This window comes from Neovison vison, chromosome 13 (genome assembly GCF_020171115.1).
Source record: "Neovison vison isolate M4711 chromosome 13, ASM_NN_V1, whole genome shotgun sequence".
Taxonomy (NCBI): Eukaryota; Metazoa; Chordata; class Mammalia; order Carnivora; family Mustelidae; genus Neogale; species Neogale vison.
In genome coordinates, this window is record NC_058103.1 from 151,161,169 (window position 1) to 151,180,999 (window position 19,831).

General features: G+C 46.5%; 1 protein-coding gene across 6 annotated transcripts in view; it reads right to left on the minus strand.

Annotated features, from left to right (window-relative positions):
• The window catches only part of ZFAND6 (zinc finger AN1-type containing 6), a 54,544-nt gene extending 35,535 nt beyond the window's left edge, over nucleotides 1-19,009 (minus strand). For 2 of the 6 annotated variants that reach the window (XM_044230992.1, XM_044230984.1), the window contains exon 1: nucleotides 18,936-18,997. The gene's annotated coding sequence lies outside the window, so the exon portion shown is untranslated. Of the gene's footprint in view, nucleotides 1-12,579; nucleotides 12,658-13,804; nucleotides 13,883-14,525; nucleotides 14,547-18,935 lie in introns of those variants that run through there. The other 4 variants (XM_044230985.1, XM_044230989.1, XM_044230991.1 and 1 more) reach the window with 4 other exon arrangements.
• Nucleotides 19,010-19,831: the final 822 nt, after the last annotated feature.

Genomic DNA, 19,831 nt, shown 5'->3' on the forward strand with positions numbered 1-19,831 from the left:
GAACAGGCCCTTACAGATGCCTAATGTCAAAACAGGCAAAGGTACTTTTTTTTTTTTTTAAAGATTTTTTATTTTATTTATTTGAGAGAGAGAGACAGTGAGAGAGAGAATGAGCGAGGAGAAGGTCAGAGAGCGAAGCAGACTCCCCATGGAGCTGGGAGCCTGATGTGGGACTCGATCCCGGGACTCCAGGATCACGCCCTGAGCCGGAGGCAGTCGTCCAACCAACTGCGCCACCCAGGCATCCCCAAAACAGGCAAAGGTACTTTATCCCAACCTCTTCCCTGTGTTTGACACCATTTTCTCACGCAGCACGTTTGGAAATCCTCTGTCCACCGATGTATGCACTACCTTTCTAAACCTTCCTCTGATCTCAATTCAAACTCTAGCCTCTGAATGCTGCAGATTGATGCCCTTTTAATAAAAGAATCAGAATAATCCACCTTGTGAAAGATGATAAATCTAAAATTTAAATCAATTTTGAAGCCCAAATCCCTAATTTAAGAAATACGGGATGTGAGGGGAAGGTGGGTGGCTCAGTCCATTGAGCATCTGACTCCTGGTTTTGGCCTGGGTCATGATCTTGGGGTCACGAGTGCTCAGTGTAAAGTCTGCTTGAGATTCTCCTTCTCTGCCTACTCCCAAATAAATAAATCTTTAAAAAAAAAAAAAAAAGGCAGCATGGAATGTGTCTGTGGACATTTGTATATGTACATACGCATCTGGGAGGGCATGAAGCGAGTTTTCAGGCATCCCTTGATTCTAAACGGACTCTGAGCCACAGTGCCGAGGAGATTATAACATACATTTGTTAGCAAATATTACGCTTCATTAGTCATTAAGTCAGACCAACAGAGCCTGCAGCTGAATTTCCAGCAAACTCCTATCATATATATCTATATATATATCCTACACACATAAAATGTCGTAGCCTTTACCTGTAGCTTCTTATGTAGGCCCTTCTCAGACCACACTATGTAGCTCCCAACTCTCAGAGAGGAGGTGCTGTAGAAAGAAATAAAAAAGGCTCCAAAAAATAAAACTTAGTATGAGGTAGAGGCACAAAGGGGTAGGGACAGAAGTACTGTACAATAGCCACAGTTCAACAAGCCCATCTAAAATTCAGCTTATTCTTCCAAGAGAGTTTTAAATAAGGAATACCATTTAAGAAGAGGTTTTATAGAGATCAAAGGTAGTAGCTTTTCTCGGGGAAAGGGAAAAGACAAGGACTATAACAAAGGTATAAAGAATAAGAGAATAACAGCTGACCATTCAGCTTTTTCTCTAGGACAAATTTTATCTTTTGGTCTGTATAAGGTTTTTCTGTCTTCCCTCCCAAAACTATGAGACGGAGACTGACATCTGAGCGAAGCCCCGACCACCAGGTTTCTGCACGCATGTGCACACACAGGCTTGCGCTCAAACGTTCACGACGGCCTTATTTACGCCAGCAGGCGGTGGCACGGTCCGGACGGCGTCCAGGGGTGAGCGGACAAACTGGGACACGTACGCGCCACGGAGCACTACTGAGCAAGGAAAGAAGTGAAGCCCCGACGAGGGCACTATGGTGTGTGATCACCTGGCGTGTGATCCACATCAGAGGAAATGCTAGAAATAGCCACCAGACAGAATGGAGGCCCAAGGGCCAGGGGTGGGAGAGGAGGTTAGCTCCAAAGGGACACGAGGACACGCTCTGGGTAACAAATGCCCCACAACATGACCGCTATAGCGGTGGCGTAAATACATTCATCTGTCATAACTAAAGCTGCATGCTAAAAATTAGTAAATGTCACTGCATGCAAACGTACATCAGTAGAGCTGATTTCATGAAATAGGACAAAAGAAACAGCCATTCTGATTTAAGACGTGAGTGAGTTATAGCTATGTGGGGTACAAGATAAATATTACATGTTAAGTTACACGAAGAGGTGCCACATAACTCATGAGTTCAAGTTCCTGAAAGTATCTGTGTACTATTAAGTCATTATTTTATTTTTTAATATCTTGAAAAAAACTTTCTAAATCATCATCCTCATTTAGATATAACAGAGAAACCAACTTTCCTTTTCTTACCTTCTCTCTCTATCCACTTATTTTATCTTATCACTACCTTGAAAACGATCTGGTATCTTGAATAAGATCAACCTGGGCTGCTTTTCATTTATTTTTTATTTTTATTTTAAAGTAAGCTCTGCACAGGGTGCCTGGCCGGCTCAGTTGGTTGAGCATCTGATTCTTGATCTCAGCTCAGGGCATGAGTTCATGCCCTGTGTTGGGCTCTACGCTGAGCATGGAGCCTACTTAAAAAAATAAAAATAAAAATAGAAAAATAAAGTAAGCTCTATGCCCAACAAGCATGAACTCACCACCCTGAGATCGAGAGTCACATGCTCCATTGACAGAGCTGGCCAGGCACCCCTGGGATTGCTTTATAAATAACACGCGTTATTATTTTACAACAAGCATAAGGCATGAATAGGAGCTTGAACAAATTCACCATCAATTTTCAAAGTTGGGGAGAGGGAGCTTACAATTCTAACAAATTCTACTAAACACTATTTCCTGGTCCTAGATTTTCAAGTACAACTGACATGAATTTGCTGCATTTCATCAAAAGCTGCCTCCCAAATAAAGGCAACACAGCTCCTTCCTTTCATCAGGAATTGCTTCTGAATGTCTACTGGTTCTTCAGAAACTATAGGGAAAGCAGTTTGCTCACACTGCCTTGCTCAGTCATTAAAGTTATGTTACAAAATAATTCATGTCCCTAAAGAGTTTTCTCAAATCAAAGCTTCCATTAAAAAAAAAAAAAATTTTTTTCTCTTGAAAAAGATCAAGCTTTTTTTACAAAAAGCTTGTTGTAAAATTCAAATATAAAACCTAAAGATAAACTTATAGTAAACTAGGTAATTTGAGCCAAGAGACTTCTTCGGGAACTTAAAAGGAATTTAAAAGTATTTTTAAGAAAAATTGTAATTCATTTCAAACATTTTAACTTGTTTACCACGAAGTTCAAATGCCCAAAATAATAGCTATTTTTTGAGTAGCCTTTCCACTTAAACAATTTTTCTCCATTCTCTTAGTGTAATGGTCAGACCAGCACTACCAAGATACAACACTCCCAGGCAAGCAGCTTTCGTGAACCCACTCAGCCACCCGCTGCTCTGCAGAGCTGTGGGGATGAGACACTGGGAGAACAAAGCAGCCTCAGTGAGTTAGGTGGGCTGCTTTCTCCCCTAATTCTCACCACTGACAAGTCTGAATAAATTGTTACTACCCATCTAATAAAAAATGTTACTACTGAATAACTGATGTTTTATTTTATTTATTTTTAAAGTCTGTATTTGCTACTGAGCGAGCACAGGCAGGGGGAGCAGCAGTGGGAGGGAGGAGCAGGCTCCCCGCTGAGCAGGGAGCCACCCCGGGGGCTCGATCCCAGGACCCAGGGATCATGACCTGGGCCAAAGGCAGACGCTCAGCTGACTGAGCCACCCAGGTGCCCCTGAATAACTGATGTTTTAAATACTATTTTTAGTTTATTATATTGTTCACAGAGAATACTGGATGGAGTTTTAATTTCCAGCAATCATGAAATCTTTTTTTCTACAAAGCCTTTCATTAATCCCAGTTAACAATTATCTTGCATATGAATACTATCTCTTGCAAGTGGGGTAAACTATATGGAGAAAAGTAAATACCAAAACAGCACTGCTAAGAAACACAGCACATGTTAATACATAAGTCACCTTTCCTCTCAAAGTTAAACCCAGTTATTAATTTGGCCCATAACAATTTGGTAACACTAAATGTTAGAACCCATGTGTCTTTCCACTTTATTTCTAACACCTGACACAGCTGCATTAAACAGGTATTCCAGGCCCTCAGATGTTCACATAACGCATCAGCGTGTGACCTGCACACAAGAACCAACCCCGAGCCTCTTACAGACCCATCAGAGGAAACTCAATCTCCAGGTAAAAACCAAATTACGAGTCTTTTTCATCTTAATGCTCGGGATCAATCAGAGAACGACTGAACAGTGTAGACAGACTAAACCGATCTGAATCAGCAACTTTTTCTCCTTCGAGGCCATTCAACAGTCAGCAGATTAATCCACAGCAACCTACAACAGCCCACCAGGTGAGGAGTCTGTGGTAAGGCTTCCTCCCTTCTCTCCCTTCTCTCCGGGACACGGATGGCGCCCAGGGCCCACTGTATACAAGCACGGTCCGCGGACCAGTCTCTACCCCACATCACTAAAATACCCGCACGTATACGCGCACCACCTCTGCTGCCAAAGAAGTACAGGTGACTTGACGGACTCTCGGATCTTCCTCAACGAGGAACAAAAGTAGAACAAAAGCAGAGCGCATTAGCTTTAGAGCTACTTAGGAGTGATCGACCCCAGAACACGCGTCGACCGGGTCTCCGCATCACGCAGAGATCGTCTTGACAACTGAAGCTCCTATGTTCGTGATACCGACTTGGAAATGTTAGGCAGGCCTGAATCCGCCATCCCAAGGCCAGACTTTCCGGTTTCTGGTGTAGTTATAAAACACAAAATAAACTGCTCGCCACCAAAGTCTGAAGCCATCGAGCATTCAGCCAAGAATGGTTTCTACTTCATCAACGATGGGTCCTGTAACAGCTCCTTGGTCTTCAGTCTTAAAAAGTCCAACTGACTCCAGCGCAGGCCTCAATACACCAGTCCCCAGGACCTGGCTTTAAGTCAGCCCAAAGCAAAGACCCAAGGAGAGTAGGATTCAAAATTTCAAGAGAAAAGCAGGTTTGAAGAGTTCTCCTGAACTGATCTCCAAACACGATTTCCCTATAAAACCTTTCCAGGGGCTCCTGGGTGGCTCGGTGGGTTAAGCCTCTGCCTTGGGCTCAGGTCATGGTCTCAGGGTCCTGGGATCGAGTCCCGCATCGGGCTCTCTGCTCAGCAGGGAGCCTGCTTCCCCCTCTCCCTCTGCCTGCTTCTCTGCCTGCTTGTGATCTCTGTCTGTCAAATAAAGAAATAAAATCTTCAAATAAATAAATAAATAAATAAATAAAACCTTTCCATCCGTGCTTCTCAAATACACGGATGACAGCATCAGAAAACACCACACGGAAAGCTGGAACCCGTTTCTCAGCAGACGCTGACGAACAGACCAAGGGTACTGATGACCAATCAGCAACCCTCGGTGCTATTTTTCTCTAAAACATTTCACTCTTGATTCTCTTAAGAATTTAAGACAGCATTACAAAACATTAAGAATTTTACCTAAATGAAACTCCTGGGGTGAAAACCATCAGACAAGAGGTGCTCATAACCATCTCCTTCAAAGAGGTATCTAATTATTCCGAGAAAACTCAGTTACAGAAGAGGGAGGGTGGCTCAAGGTTCAAGCACGCACACACCAGCAAATGACGGGCAGATTCCTCAGAGGTGCCGGTGCCGCTCCCCCTACCCTCCATGCAGCCTCTAGTTTCCCATGCACCCCCTGACCTCACTGTTAAAAACCCCCAATCGCCCCCACAGGTTTACTATACACATTCTACTGACTAAAAAGACAAGATCAGCGAAATCTCACTTTGGAATTATTTGTCTTGATGACTTTCTCTTCCTTCTACTTGCCAAACAGGGTCACGCCTGTAACAGAGACTTCTTCTCTGAAGAAAAACCTAGATTGTGTGATCCAGCAACAAGACACAAGACTTTGCTGGAAAACATGTACCTCTGAGAGGCGTGCAGGACAGGGGCAGACATGTCAGGCTACCTCAAATTTCTGTGCTGCTTCCACATGCGTGACCCTGTATTCTGTGGGGCCTGAAGAGCTGCTGTTGCTGAAATATTCCGGAGACTTAGAAGGGCAATCAAAAATCTTCACAAACTGGGATGCCAGTTTCTTGTGCTTGAACAGTGCCATGGCTCCGGGAACCGGATCTCCAAATCCCTGCACCTGTCACCTGCCTCCTCGTGCGAGGCTTCGGTCGCACAGCTCTAACTGGGAGCTCGGAGCAAGTCTAAAGAGGACTCTGGCCCAGACCCTTCTCCAGAGCTCTCCGTTCGCTAACTGAACGCCGGACGTCTACCAGCTCTGCCAGGAAAACCGTCGCGGGGCGCCCGTGGGGCAGGGTGGACGAAGAGAAGCTGGGAGCCACGTCAGAAGACCAGGACGGGCCACAAACAGAAGTGAGAGGGTCCGTGAGAAGTGCCTTCCCTGTACTGTCCCCTCTAACCCTCACAAGATCCCTCCCAGGCAGGAGCTCTCACTCCTCCGTTCCAGAGATGAGGAAACGGAGCCTGAGGGAGACTAGGGAAGCTGCTGGGGACAAACCGCCAGCAGGCAGGAAAGCAAGGACCCCAACCCAGGGAGCCGGGCTCCAAATCCCAAGCACCTGCACGTGCCAAAACCCCAAGAAGAGAAGGGATGCAGACTCCGCCAGGGGAACTGTGCTCTCTGGTCCATTCAAGAGGCATCTCCTGAGCACCGGAAGTATGGGCCAGACACTGCGTGTGCGCGCGCACACACACACAAACACACTCACACACACAATTATCTGGATTCAAATCCCTGCTTGACCCCTTATTAGCTTTGCAACCTGAGAAAGTTTGCAGCTTACACCAGTGAGTCAGGAAAGAGTGTGCGTATATTCATACATACACAAATGCAGACACAAAGAAAAACAGACCGAGAAAGGACTATGATAAACAAATAGGACAAAGCATAAAGACTGAGAATCTGGGAAAAAGAAACAGGAGCTCCTTGTACGATTCATGCAACATCTATGCTAAATTTGAAATTCAATCAAAACAAGAAGTTACAGAAAAACTCACAGCATCAAACCATAACCGTACGTGACCTGCTCTGGTGGTAGCAACTGCTCAGGTTCACAAGCAGCGCGCACACGGCTGCCCCGGTCCAAGATTAGCAACGCAGAAGTGGCTTTAGACGGACCTGCGGCCGGGAGGGAGGAAGGAAGAAACAAGAGACGGGGGGCTGTAAAGCTTCGGACTGAGTGGTGGGGAAAAGGAGAGCCGGAGGGGGCAGGAGGCTCCAGCTGGAGGGGACAGGAGGCTCCAGCCGGAATCCGACGGACACTGGCATCCCATGTGTTGCGGGGGAGGGGTCTGCCGTCGTCTGAGAAGTAGGAGTCCCCCACAGGGAGCCACCACTCCGAATCTTACAGGCACTGACCGCACCAAGTGCTGGTGAGGGTAGAGAGAAAGAGAAGTCCTTGTGCACTGCTGCTGGGGACAAAATGACTGTGGGAGCTTAGGAAAACACTCTGCCGTCTCCTACAGAGTTACACTGGCAGCTATCCATGATCGAGTAATTCCACTTCTGGGTGTCTACGCAAGAGAAACAAAACCGGACGCCTCCCAAACGCTCACACATACATGTTCACAGCAGACAAGCCTAAAGCTGCAAACAACCCACCGTGTGCCCCCGGCAGGCGGAGCAGTAACTGCGGTATACACATGTACACGATGAACGCGGACTGGCAATGGGGGGCGGGGCAGTCTTTTCAAGCGCCAGTGGCAGGAAAACTGGATCTCCACATGCCAGGGAATGAAGTTTGACCCTTACTTTATACCACGTACAGAAATTAACTTAAGATGGATCAAAGACCTAAGCATATAAACTAAAAAACTCCTATAAGAAAACATAGGGCTAAAGATTGGACACTGGATTTGGCAATGATTTCTTAGATATGATACCAAAAACACAGGTAACAATAGATAATTTGAGTATTATCAAAATAAAAAAACTTATCCATCAAAGGACACAATCAACAGAGTAGAATGCCAGCCCACAGAGAGGGACGAAAAACTATGTGCAGGTGCTACTACTGGGTAAGGAATTAATATGCAGAAAGCATAAGCACTCCTACAACGCAACAACAAAAAATCCAGCCCAGTAACCGGCAAAGAACTTGCACAGACGTATCCCCAAAGAAGACATGCCAGTGCACAACCAATACGCACACAAAAAGATACCCCACATCACTCATCATTAGAAAATATAAATCACAACCGCAGTGAGATACCACTCCCCGCCATCCGGACAGCTGTCTTCAAAAAGACAAAGTAAGGGGGTGCCTGGGTGGCTCAGTGGGTTAAAGCCTCTGCCTTCGGCTCAGGTCATGATCTCAGGGTCCTGGGATCGAGCCCCGCATCAGGCTCTCTGCTCAGCAGGGAACCTGCTTCCTCCTGTCTCTCTGCCCGGCCTCTCTGCCTACTTGTGATCTCTGTCAAATAAATAAATAAAATCTTTAGGAAAAAAAAAAAAAAGACAAAGTAGGGGCACCTGGGGGGCTCAGTGGGTTAAGCCTCTGCCTTTGGCTCAGGTCATGATCTCAGGGTCCTGGGATCGAGCCCCGAATCGGGCTCTCTGCTTATTTTAAAAAGCTTATTTTAAAAAAAGAATCACCAAAAAGAGAGAACTTCAAATAGTGAAATTCACACAGACACAAAGCAGAATAGTAATTCCTGAGCAGCAGGGGTGGGGAGTTATGGTTTAACGGGCACAGAGCTTCAAGATGATGAGAAAAGTTCTAGAGATGGACAGCAGTGATGGCTGCCAATCAGTGTACAAGCATTTAATACCAATCAACTCTACACTTGAAAATAATTTCAATGGCGTATATATATATATACACACACACACATACGTGTATGTATATATATACATACACACACACATTTTTAAGATTTTATTTATCTATTTATTCGTCAGAGAGAAAGCACAAGCACAAGGAGGGGGCAGGGCAGGGAGGAGAGGCAGATTCCCCACCAAGCAGAGAGCCTGCCCTGGGACTCGATCCCAGGACCCTGGAATCGTGACCGGAGCCAAAGGCAGCGGCTTAACCAAATGAGCCACCCAAGCGTCTGTAAATGGTGTATTTTTATGTGTATTTTATCACAATAAAAAATAAATAAGAGATAAAAGAAAAAAAGAAAAACGGACCACGCTAATGACCAATGTTGCATCAGGGATGCTGGCTCAGGAGGCAAACCGGAAAGACACCAGAATCCGTGATGCCATTCACATGTGGAGAAAGAACAAATCTACGGGACAGAGAACAGGTCTGCTGGTTGCTGAGGACTGGCACTGGGAATGGGATGTGTTTACAAAGAGACTTGAGGGATCTTTCCGGGCTAAAGGAAATGTTCTAAGTGGAGTCTGGTAGTAATTACACAACTTTGTGAATTTATTTAAAATTACTGAATTGAACACTTACTAAATGGGTGAATTTTATGGTATATAAGTTAGAATCATTAAAAAAAAAAAAAAAACTACCATACTTTCTTGTGTGGCTCCAGATAAACTAGTGTTTACACAAACTAGCTCAGTCCGAGTCCTTCTTCCTCTATGGTCTTGTCTCATTCTCTGCACCTGTCAGAACTTCATGGCTTCTTCCCTTGTATCACTAAATATTTTAATCCTGAGTCTGTTTCCCCAGGGTATCATAAATTACTGCCACAGCACCTAGCAGGTGCTAAGGAAATCTGTGGACTATTTGTCGGTGTGGCTACCACCACCAACCGCTCGCAGGGCTAGAAGGTTAAAAATAACAAACATAAAAAGAAAGCACAGTGTTCGGTACACCACCATTTTTATCTGTACCATATCCACATCAGAAATTTCTGTATGAGAAAATTAAGAAAGGTAAAGATACAGCGACTGATTAATAAATCTCTACTCAAAAAAAAAAAATTCTGATTTTGAGCTCACAGGAAATCAAAGAACCAGAGGACTTGAACTCAGCGGAAGATGGGGAGAAGGCATGGTCTCATCCTCACAAGGACCCTAGAGCGCTGGAACTCCGCCAGTTCCATCATCTGAAACTCACTGGGGGTAAGGAGTTCTCCGTCTTACCTCTCCCAGGAAGTTATCCGAAAGTGGCCTTGAGATCACAACCCTAAAGTTCAGGAAGATCAGGAAAATAACTCAGATTTACCACGGAGCTTCCCAAACAATCCTGGCAGTTTCCCCACCTTGAATATCTTCTCTTCTCCAAGCAAATCTGAACGGCAAGATCACGCACTGGTGTCAGACTTGAGAAATTAAACAGAGGCTCTGTCACCTCACCAGCTGTGTGACTTTTTAAGTGGCCTCTCTATGCGTCAGTATCATTATCTGTGAAGCACAGACAGTAACACCCGGCTCATAATAACTGTTGTGAGGACTCGAAAAGTCAGTATGGGAACAAAGGGAAACTTCCTCAAGTTGACAGAGTATCTACAAACTTCCTATGGGTGGCATCATACTTGATGGTGAGAAACCTGAAGTTTCCCCACAAAGATCAGGAACAGGCAAATACGTACCCTCTTTTCAACATGGTGCTGAAAGTACTAGCTAATGCAGTAAGACAAGAAAAAGAAATAGAAAGTATACAGATTACACAGGCGGAAATTAAATGGTCTTTGTTCACAGATGACATGCCTGTGCGGAAAATTTGAATCAACTACAAAAAACCCTCATGAAACTAAGTGGTTATAGCAAAGTTGCAGGATATAAGGTTAATATATAAGTCAATTGCTATCTCATACATCAGCAGTAAATTTAAAATTAAAAACACAATACCATTTACATTAGGATCCAAAAATGAAATACACAGGCAGTGTAAATCTAACAAAACACGCATACAATCCATATGAAGAAAACTACAAAACTCTGATGAGCAAAATCAAAGAAGAACTAAATAAATGGAGAGATATTCCATGTTTATGGACAGGAAGACTCAATATTGTCCACATGTCAGTTCTTCCACAATTAATCTACATATGAAATGAAATGAAATCCCAATCAAAATTCCAGCAAGTTATATTGTGGATATCAACAAACTGATTCTCAAGTTTATATGGAGAGGCAAAAGATTCAGAATTGCCAATAAATGCTGGAGGAGAACAAAGTTGGAGGGCTGACACTGCCCAACTTCGATTTAGCATGAAGTTACAATAGTCAAGCCATATGGTATTGGGTAAAGACAAACAAACAGATCATCAGAATAAAAGAGAACCCAGCAAAAGACCCATACAAATATAGCCAACATAGCCAAATGATTTTCTCAAATGACTGAGCAAAAACAAAGACAGTCTTTTCCACAAATGGTGCTGGAGCAGTCAGACACCCATATGCCAAAAAAATGAATCTAGACACACACCTTACACCCTTCACAAAAATGAACACAAAATGTATCATGGACCTAAATGTAAAACACAAAACTACAGCCCTCCTAGAGGATAACGAAGGAGAAAATCTCACTGACCTTGGGAATGGCAATTACTTTTTAGATGCAACACCAAGTGCCTGATCCACGGAAGAACAGCTGATAAGCTGAACTTCCACTCTGTGAGAGGCAATGTCAGGAGAAGGAGGAGACAAGCCATAGACTGTAAGAAAATACTTACAAAAGACACATCTGATAAAGGACTGATCCAAAATATACAAAGAACTCTAAAACACTGGGCCAAAGGCCTTACAGATACCATAGTAAAGATACAGAGATAGCCTCCACATCATACATCAGGGAAATACAAATGAAAACAGTGAGACAGCAGTACACACCTATGAGAATGGCAGAAATCTGGACCACTGACGGCATGAAATGCTGGCAAAGATGTGGAGCAACGGGAATGCTCAAGCTTTACTTATGGGAATGCAAAATGATACACCCACTTTGGAAGAAGACTTATATGGTGGATTCTTCAGTACCAACTACTTTACAATCCAGCATAACAGTCTTTGTACGTAAGCAAAGGTAAACGTGGAGGTTTGCAGCAGCTTTATTCCGACTGATAAGAACTCTGAAGCAACCAAGATGTCTTTCAGGGTGGATGGATCAATGAACTACGACCCATCCACACAATGGAATATTAGTCCGTCCTAAAGAGAAAGGCGCTATCAAGCCATGAAAAGACATGGAGGAAACTTAAACGCTTATTATTACTAAATGAAAAAAAGGCAATCGGAAAACACTACATGCTGTGTGACTCCAACTGTAGGACATCGTAAAAAAGGCGAAACTATGGAGACCACAAAAAATCAGTGTTGTTGGGGGCTGAGGATGAGAGAATGGATGAACAGAAGGACTACAGGGGGTTTTCACGGCAGTGAGATACTCTGCGCAATACTATAATGACGACACAAGGCATGTTGGCCCAAACCTACAGAATCTACACTACTAAGAGTGAACGCCAGTGGACTCTGAGGGACTATGACGCGTCAACGGAGGCTCATCGCTGTAACAAGTGTACCACTCTGGTGGCCGATGTTGGTAAAGGGGGAGGATATGCATGTGTGAAGACCCCGGGGGTACGCAGGAAATTGCTGTAACTTTCTAGTAAGGTTGCTGTGAACTGAAAGCCCCTCCAAAAATATTAAACCTTTTTAAAAAAGTTAACGTGTCTGATACAGTGTTCATGTGAGTTGTGATCACGGCGTTAGTCCTCCTAATACTGCTGTCACCGCGTCTCTGCATAGAAGCCTCTGACACCTCACACAGCTCAGAGTCACACCATTCCCACAACCAGAGCCCCTCCGTGCCTCTTTAGCGCCTCACGAATCCCAGGAAGCCGGAACTTACTAGGTTAAGTGGGAAATGGTGTGGCACTCCCCGAACCAGGAAAACGTCTGCGGAAGCCAGCTGACAGTCTCTGCTTTCATTACTCTGGACTTCACCATTTCAGAGCTACCCCTTTCCAGGAGAAAAGAATAAAACTTTTGCTATCTAAAATTTAAGAAAAAGAAACAGAAAAGATAGAAGAAGAAAGAAAAGAAGGCTGTCACTGCTGTAGTCTCAAACATATCTAACTTTCAAGACGTGCTTCAGATTTTACTTTCTAGAGTTTCCTGATTATCCTCGCTCACAGTGACCGTTCTCCCTGCTGCGTTTCTACCGCAGTCATTTAAAACAAACCACAGTCTGGCACTCAGTAATCCGTAATACTGACCTACAGGACGCAGAATATTCATATCCCCCAATTTCTTCCAACAGTACAGGAACTGAAAAGGATGGGTCTTTCAGCACTTTAGCAAAGTCACCTGACTAGGTGACTGGGTCAGTCCAAGAAGAATTTGCTTACTGAAACTATTGTTTTAAGCAATTAATGAGACCTTTTCAGTGTAGGTTTTCATTTTAAATAATCTGTCAAGAATAATTTTTCCCACTAAAACTGATTTTATTTTATAAAGTTCTATAGCTACTGGGATTTGAAAAGATACACTATATACTTTTAAGCCATTACCTAAAAAATTAAGGAAAATTATTATGTATTCTATTCATCAACACTAAGTTATACATTCTTTTCAAATCATATATTGTTTGATTACTGAAATATATAACACAAAATTCATTAAATCAACTATTAGTTTGCATTTTTATTATTTAAGAAAATAGCAAAAGATTATTTTGGATAATATGGCAAATTAAAACTTTTGAGAGCAGGATGGAATGTTCTACCTCTAAAATACATGAATGGTAAAAACAACACAAAACAAAACCACCCACAAAAACTCCTGCTTTTTTAACAGACAACTATGAATTTTAATTAAAAGTGTATAATTACATTAGCTTCCAAGTCCAGTTATAGATTCAACCATTTCCAAAACCAAGTATTTACCTATATTTTTGAAAGTTCTATCCCTATGATCTTTTTCTTTTAAAACCACATCCTTTCCAAGCTATGGAGGAAAGGCTTTTTTATTTTTAATTGAATAAAGGTCATTTTGCCTTAAAACATGTTGGAAGGGGTGACGGAGAGAGATGAAGGGAAATGAAGTGACTCCAAATGAACTGTGACTCCACTTACCTCAGTATTCTTTCTACAGAAACTCTGCTGCGGTATTTAGCCTGCTCTGATTCTATAATGTCGGCTGCAAGAGAACACGCAGCCCATCCTCCGCGGCTTAGTCCCCGGTGTTCACAGGCTCAGGCCTCCTACCCCGGCTGAGAAAACGCACACAGGGGCCTCCAGGAACAGCCACGGGAAGGCCATTAGGATCTCAAAAGGCTCTGATAAGGCGTTTCCACTTTGTCTAATCTTCTCTCACACAGGCAGGTACTGAGCTTTTATTAAATGTGAAGAATGCAACAGCTTTGAAATTCAAAACCGACTACGTATGGAAAACTACCTCTATCTTTCCTACGTCTCATTCTTTGATCTTCTTCTATTCTGGACGTGCTAAGGTGTCTCAGACATTTGCAGTGTTCCAAAAAACTGTCAAAAATGTTTTTTTGAGAACCCTTAAAGCACTTGAAGACTCGGGCAACAAGTTTTGAGCACGGCCTCGAAGAAGGAACTGCACACGGCTGGTGAGAGGGTGAAACCAAGTGGTGCAGGGGGAGGGCAGAGAAGCAAGGGCCGGCTTAGGAAGGCTCCAGGCTCAGCGGTCAGGATTGGCAGGACTTCGGCCCAGCGCACCTGAGTTCAAAGTGCGCTGCCGCTCAGCGGCGAAGTCAGCCCTGCACAAAGCACACTAGTTAGCCTTGCCAAAGTGCCCCACGTGTGAAGTGGAGGGAACAGTGCTTACCTACTCCGGCCGTAAGAGAACGCTCAGCACAGAATTAGCCAGTAGTGTTCCTCATCCTAGGAAGCGGAGAAAGTGCAAGTGGCAACGAGGAACACTGAAGAACTGTAAGCAGAGAAAACCAGACACAATGTCGCAGTGAAGAGTGGATTGTAGAAAGCCAAAACCGGAAGGGAAGAGGAGCCGAGGCTGTTTTAGTAACCGAAATGAGAAGCCATGGCTCTAGAGCCTATGGATTTAAAACGGACAGGAGGGAGAGACGGCGGGCTCAGGCCGTGGGGTGTGCGACTCTTGATCTCAGGGTTCTGAGTCTGAGCCCCACGCTGGGTGCAGGGACTACTTAAAGGTAAAAACTTGGGCGTCCGGGGGGCCTAGTTGGTTAAGCAACTGCCCTCAGCTCAGGTCATGATCCCAGAGTCCCAGGACCGAGTCCCACGTCCGGCTCCCGCTCAGCTGGTCCCGTGTTTCTCCCTCTCCTCCCTGCCCCTGCCTCTCTCACTATCTCTGTCTCTGTCTCCCTCCAATAAATAAATAAACAAATATGTTTTTAAAAAGGTAAAATCTTTTAAAATAATTGAATAGAATCAGGAGGAGGTGGAGGCTCACCAGGCACGAGAAGGAGTTAGAACCAGAGGCGGACCCGGCTTCTGCGCACCTCCCCCTTTCTGGGCCAGGAGGGAAGAAAGGACGGTAGGCCACTGCGGGGAGGGTGAAAGCGGCAGTTAAAATTTAGCCTTGCTGAGTTTCACACAGGTATGGAAGAGAGATCTTTGTGAGCTGGATGGACACGCGGTTCAAGATTTCAAAGCAATCTGGATTTAAGGTACAGATCTTAGAACCATTACTATGCACAGGCAGTTAACTGAAGGTGTGGCGCTGGAGGTCACCCAAGAGGGACAGCCTGAGAAGAATGTTGGGTCAGAATCCTACGAAATTTCAATACTTAATGGTTATAAAGAGGAAACACTTGCAAAGGACAGACATCACAAAAAGAAGCCAGAGCAGTATCACTAATTCATGGGAAGAGCTTCAAGACGAAAAAAGTAGTTAACGGCGCTAAATTTCACTAAGACACCAAGTACACACTCAACAAAAATCCGCTGGTGGGGAAACACGGTGCTTATTCTGGGGAGAAAATGTAAAAGTATAAAGAGAGATAGATGGATCTGCTCCTTTCTCTCAAGAAGAAGAAGAAGAAGAAAAGAAAAAGAAAAAAGTTTCAAGTTCATTTTTTTCTAATGACATCCAAACGCGAAAAATCAGGTTGAAGTCAAACAGGTTCCCAGACATCAGTTAATAAATGAGCCAATTCCTAGAAGTTGTCAATAAAAAATACTTTCTAAAACATTTAGCTCCTTTTTATAAAGAAGCCACACACGAAGAACACCGCAAAGCCGTACAGCCCCTCTGTGCACAGAGCAGAGAGACCTGGTCAGTATGAAGCTGCTAGTTCTAGGTCCTCTCCAGCTTCACCAACTGAACGCCCATTATAATTTTACCTCATGCTATTAGACCAAAAAAATCCCTGTATTCCCCTTGAATGAAAACTAACAACAGACACTCTGAATGCATTTAATATTCCCTCTTAGATCACTTTCTCCCTAATCCTTAATGAATAAAATAGAGCTATCACTATTCTTAGGCCTCCATATTAGCTCATTTAAAGCGTTTTCTTCTCCCACTAGAAAACGGGCTTCTACTCGGAAATGTTGCTACTCCCTAGTGCTGTCAATCAGAGAGCATCCAGCCTTCACAGGGCAGATGTGCGATCCCCTGAGAGCCCCAGGGGAGCAGGGGGCCTTCAAATGTGACCCACAGCTAAACCTGCGAAGACTTTAGCTACAATCTTTATATTTACAATTATCTTCTTTTCTATTGTAGCAACAAGATCCATCTGTTAAGATTGAAAAAAAAATTAAATACATTTTCTCAAATTCAGAACAAAGGAAAGATTTGTGAAATAAATACTTAAGCACCAACATAAATTGTAAATATTCAAGTGAAACCCAAACAGTTGTCCTACTCATGAATGAAGAATTTACGTGTGTAAGTTCTGATACAGCCACAAAATTTAAATGCATGGAAAATGTGTTTCAAGGTAACTATTTCACTAATTACAACAGATGAGTTTCAAGCCCTTCTCTGCTACTCCAAATAAGAAGAAAAACCCAAGGGTCTAGAAAACTCAAACTGTTCACCTGTTGGCAAACAAAACAGCATTCCCCTGAAACAACACAATGACCAAGAACATGAGCTTTGCAAGTTGGAGACATGATGTTATCAGTAATTGAAGAAAAACTTCACAGAAAATAAACAGAACTGCAGCTGTGCTCAGCCCCTCTGCATCAGTGAGAGCTTCCCCACCATTTATCACTGCCTCCCTCTCACCAGTTAAACTAGCATTTCTGTCTTGAATTTTGCTTCAAAGCAACTTTTCAAGTTTATTATGGAACATCAGTTAACAAGTTCATAAGCTGAGCAGGTACCGCCCAGCCCACGGAACACACTAGCTGTCAAGTGCACATGACCAGCTGTCACCGCCAAACAGAGCGCTCTCAAAGACAAGAACAGCACGGTCTACACTGCTGTGTGAGCGATGGGTCACAGAAAACCCATGAAATACTGGAAAGGTGTTGATGTACCATTTTAAAATGTAGATCTACAAATACTCATTCTCTTTCTCTGCCATATAAAAAGGCCCTGAGAAGCACAGTGACAAAGGCTGTTCACACCTGTTCAAAGGCAGGTAACCTTAAGTGGTCCTACTGCAGCCCTTCTCTAGAAATGTTTCTGATAGAAACCGTAAGAAAATACTTCTCCCAATACGTGCTTACAGAAGCAGCGCACACCAGAAAACCTGGGTGAAACAGCAAGGCGGATGTGAAACAGGAAGCCCCGTACTGACAGCATAATAAATAAAATATCCAAGCAAGATATAATCCCTCACTTAAGCAGGTAAAAATTTTTCCAATTTCCTTCAGCTGGTTTTAATGACCAGAAAATGACTTTATATTCATGTACACCTTGGAAAACGGGACTTAAAATAGGTTATTAGTTTAGGCAAAAAGCAATCACCCAATCGGAGAGCTTCAGAGGCCCACTTTAACAGCACCCCGAAGGGGCTACCCCTTGGACCAATCTCGAAGCACATCCTGCTGGTGGCAATATGAACTGGTCTAACCTTCCTAAAAGGCAGTTTGGCTACTGAAGTGTTCATATCCTTTCATCTAGGTCAGCCCACTCCCAGAATTTTTCCAGAAGAAAAATCTGGGGAAAAGGAGGAACTATTTTTAAAGTACACACGGGAGTGTGTTTCACACGATGCTATTTACAGGAGTGAAAAATGAGGACCCGTGTCCAGTGATACGGGCAGAAGACTAGGCCGAGGAGGGTCCTGCTGACTTGGGAGAAGCGTACAATCACAAGTAGACCAGTTTTCACAGACGACACAGTTCAGTCAAAGAACGATCTAACAGAAAACCGCACTTATTTACAATTACGGGAAAAATACGCGAGTCCGGCGAGGTAAGAAGAGGGAAAACACAAGAGCTCCGCGCGGTGACTTCCTGAGTTCCCACCGGGGCTGTCACCGCGCCGCGTCCAAGCCCGAGCGGGGAAGCGCTGCGGGCTCGAGGCCGGCGACCCGGTGAGCTCCGAGCACCTTCCTCGGCGGACGAACGCGCAGCAGCGCGCGGACAGCGGTCTCCGGGGACGGGGCGGGCCGCGGGACCCGCCGCCACGGTCCGGCGCGTCGGGAGAGCCGGCGGACTCCGAGCCGGTCCTGGCGAAGTTTCCGGCCCAGCCGCAGCCCCGCACCGGACGCCCGGGCCCGCGTCTGCCACGCACGGGTCTGAAGGCGGCAGCCAGCGCGTCCCCGAGTGCGGCTCGGGAGGAGGCGGCGAGCCCCTGGCCCCGGATGCCCGCCGGCCCGCCCCGAGGGCGCCGCGGGTGAGGGGCGCACTGCAGGGGAGCGGCGGGGGGAGCCCGGGACACGCTGTCGTGGGGGTACCGGGCCGAGTCCCCAGCACAGCAGTGGGGAGGCGGGGTCCGGGGGGGTCGTCGGAGTCGCGGGGAGAGCCCGGCGGCCCCGACCGCCCTCGCGCCCCAGCCGCCCGCCCTCGCGAGGGCTCAGCGGCCCCGAGCTCAGGCGCACGGCCGTCCAGGGCCGGCGGCGAGGAGGCCGGGCCGGGGAAGCAAGCGGGGCTCGCGCCGGAGACCCCGGGCCACCAAGTCAAGTTGCGGCTCCCGACCCCGATTTCCTGTCCAAACAGCCCTTTTGTTCTGCTTCCCCGCTCGCCGTTAGTGGGGGCCGCGCGCACGAAGAGCACGGCCACGGAGCCTGGCGCGCTCAGAAGCACAAAGGAGCAGAAGTGCAAGATAAAGGAGAATCAGGAGATCGGAACAAAATCCTACCACCAAAACCTCCACAATTTTCTGCTCGCTTCCCCTCAGATGAACTTCACTTGAAGCCGTGCTCCGCGCAACCGAGCTTGGCCGGCAGGCCCCGCCCCCTGCGCGCCTACTGGCCGCCGAGGACACGCCCCGCCCCGCGCCGGCGGCCGGCCGCTGCGGTTGGACGCGGCTGACGTCCGTCATTTTAAAGAACTTTTCCCGGCTAGCAGGTTAGGCGGCGGCGGCCGCGAGCCCCGGGGAAGCTGGTCTCTTAAAGCGACCGCAGCGCGGTTTCGCTTTCCCGGGGCGGCGCGCGGCTCGCTCCTTTGTCTGCGGGAGCGCGCGCACGGCGCGGCGCGGGACCCCAGCCGGCCGGCCCCGCGGTCCCCCACGGCGCTCCTCCGCGGGCCCTGCAGGCTCTGCCCAGCCGGGAGCGCACCGCGGAGTCGGGGAGGACACGCTGCTTCAGCCGAGTTCGCGCCTTCTCCGGGGGCGCCCCGCGAAGTCCCGCCGACGGAGCGGAAGCGCGGCCTCCTCCGAGACGGAAAACCGGCGCCGCCTCCGCCACGGGAACAGCCCCGGCGCGCTCCTGCCCGCGCCATCGAGATCGCGGCCGCTCCGTCCCCAGCGTCCCCAGCGCCGCCGCGGGGCCAACACCCGGGCCTCCGACTCCGACGCTCCTGCTCCGAGGGCACCCACGCCCCGGGGGCGCACGGCCACCGCCGACCGCCCGCCCGCCACCGAGGAAAGGCCGCCGGCCGCGCGCCATCGGTGAGGCTCCGGAGGCCCTGCTCGTTCGGTCTCTGCTTTAATTCCGGCGGCGCTTCCTTAAGGGCAGGCACGGTTTGGCAGCCTCCTCTGGCGTCCACGGACTTAGGGGGCGCGCGCACACGGGCGGGGAGACCCTCGGACACCAC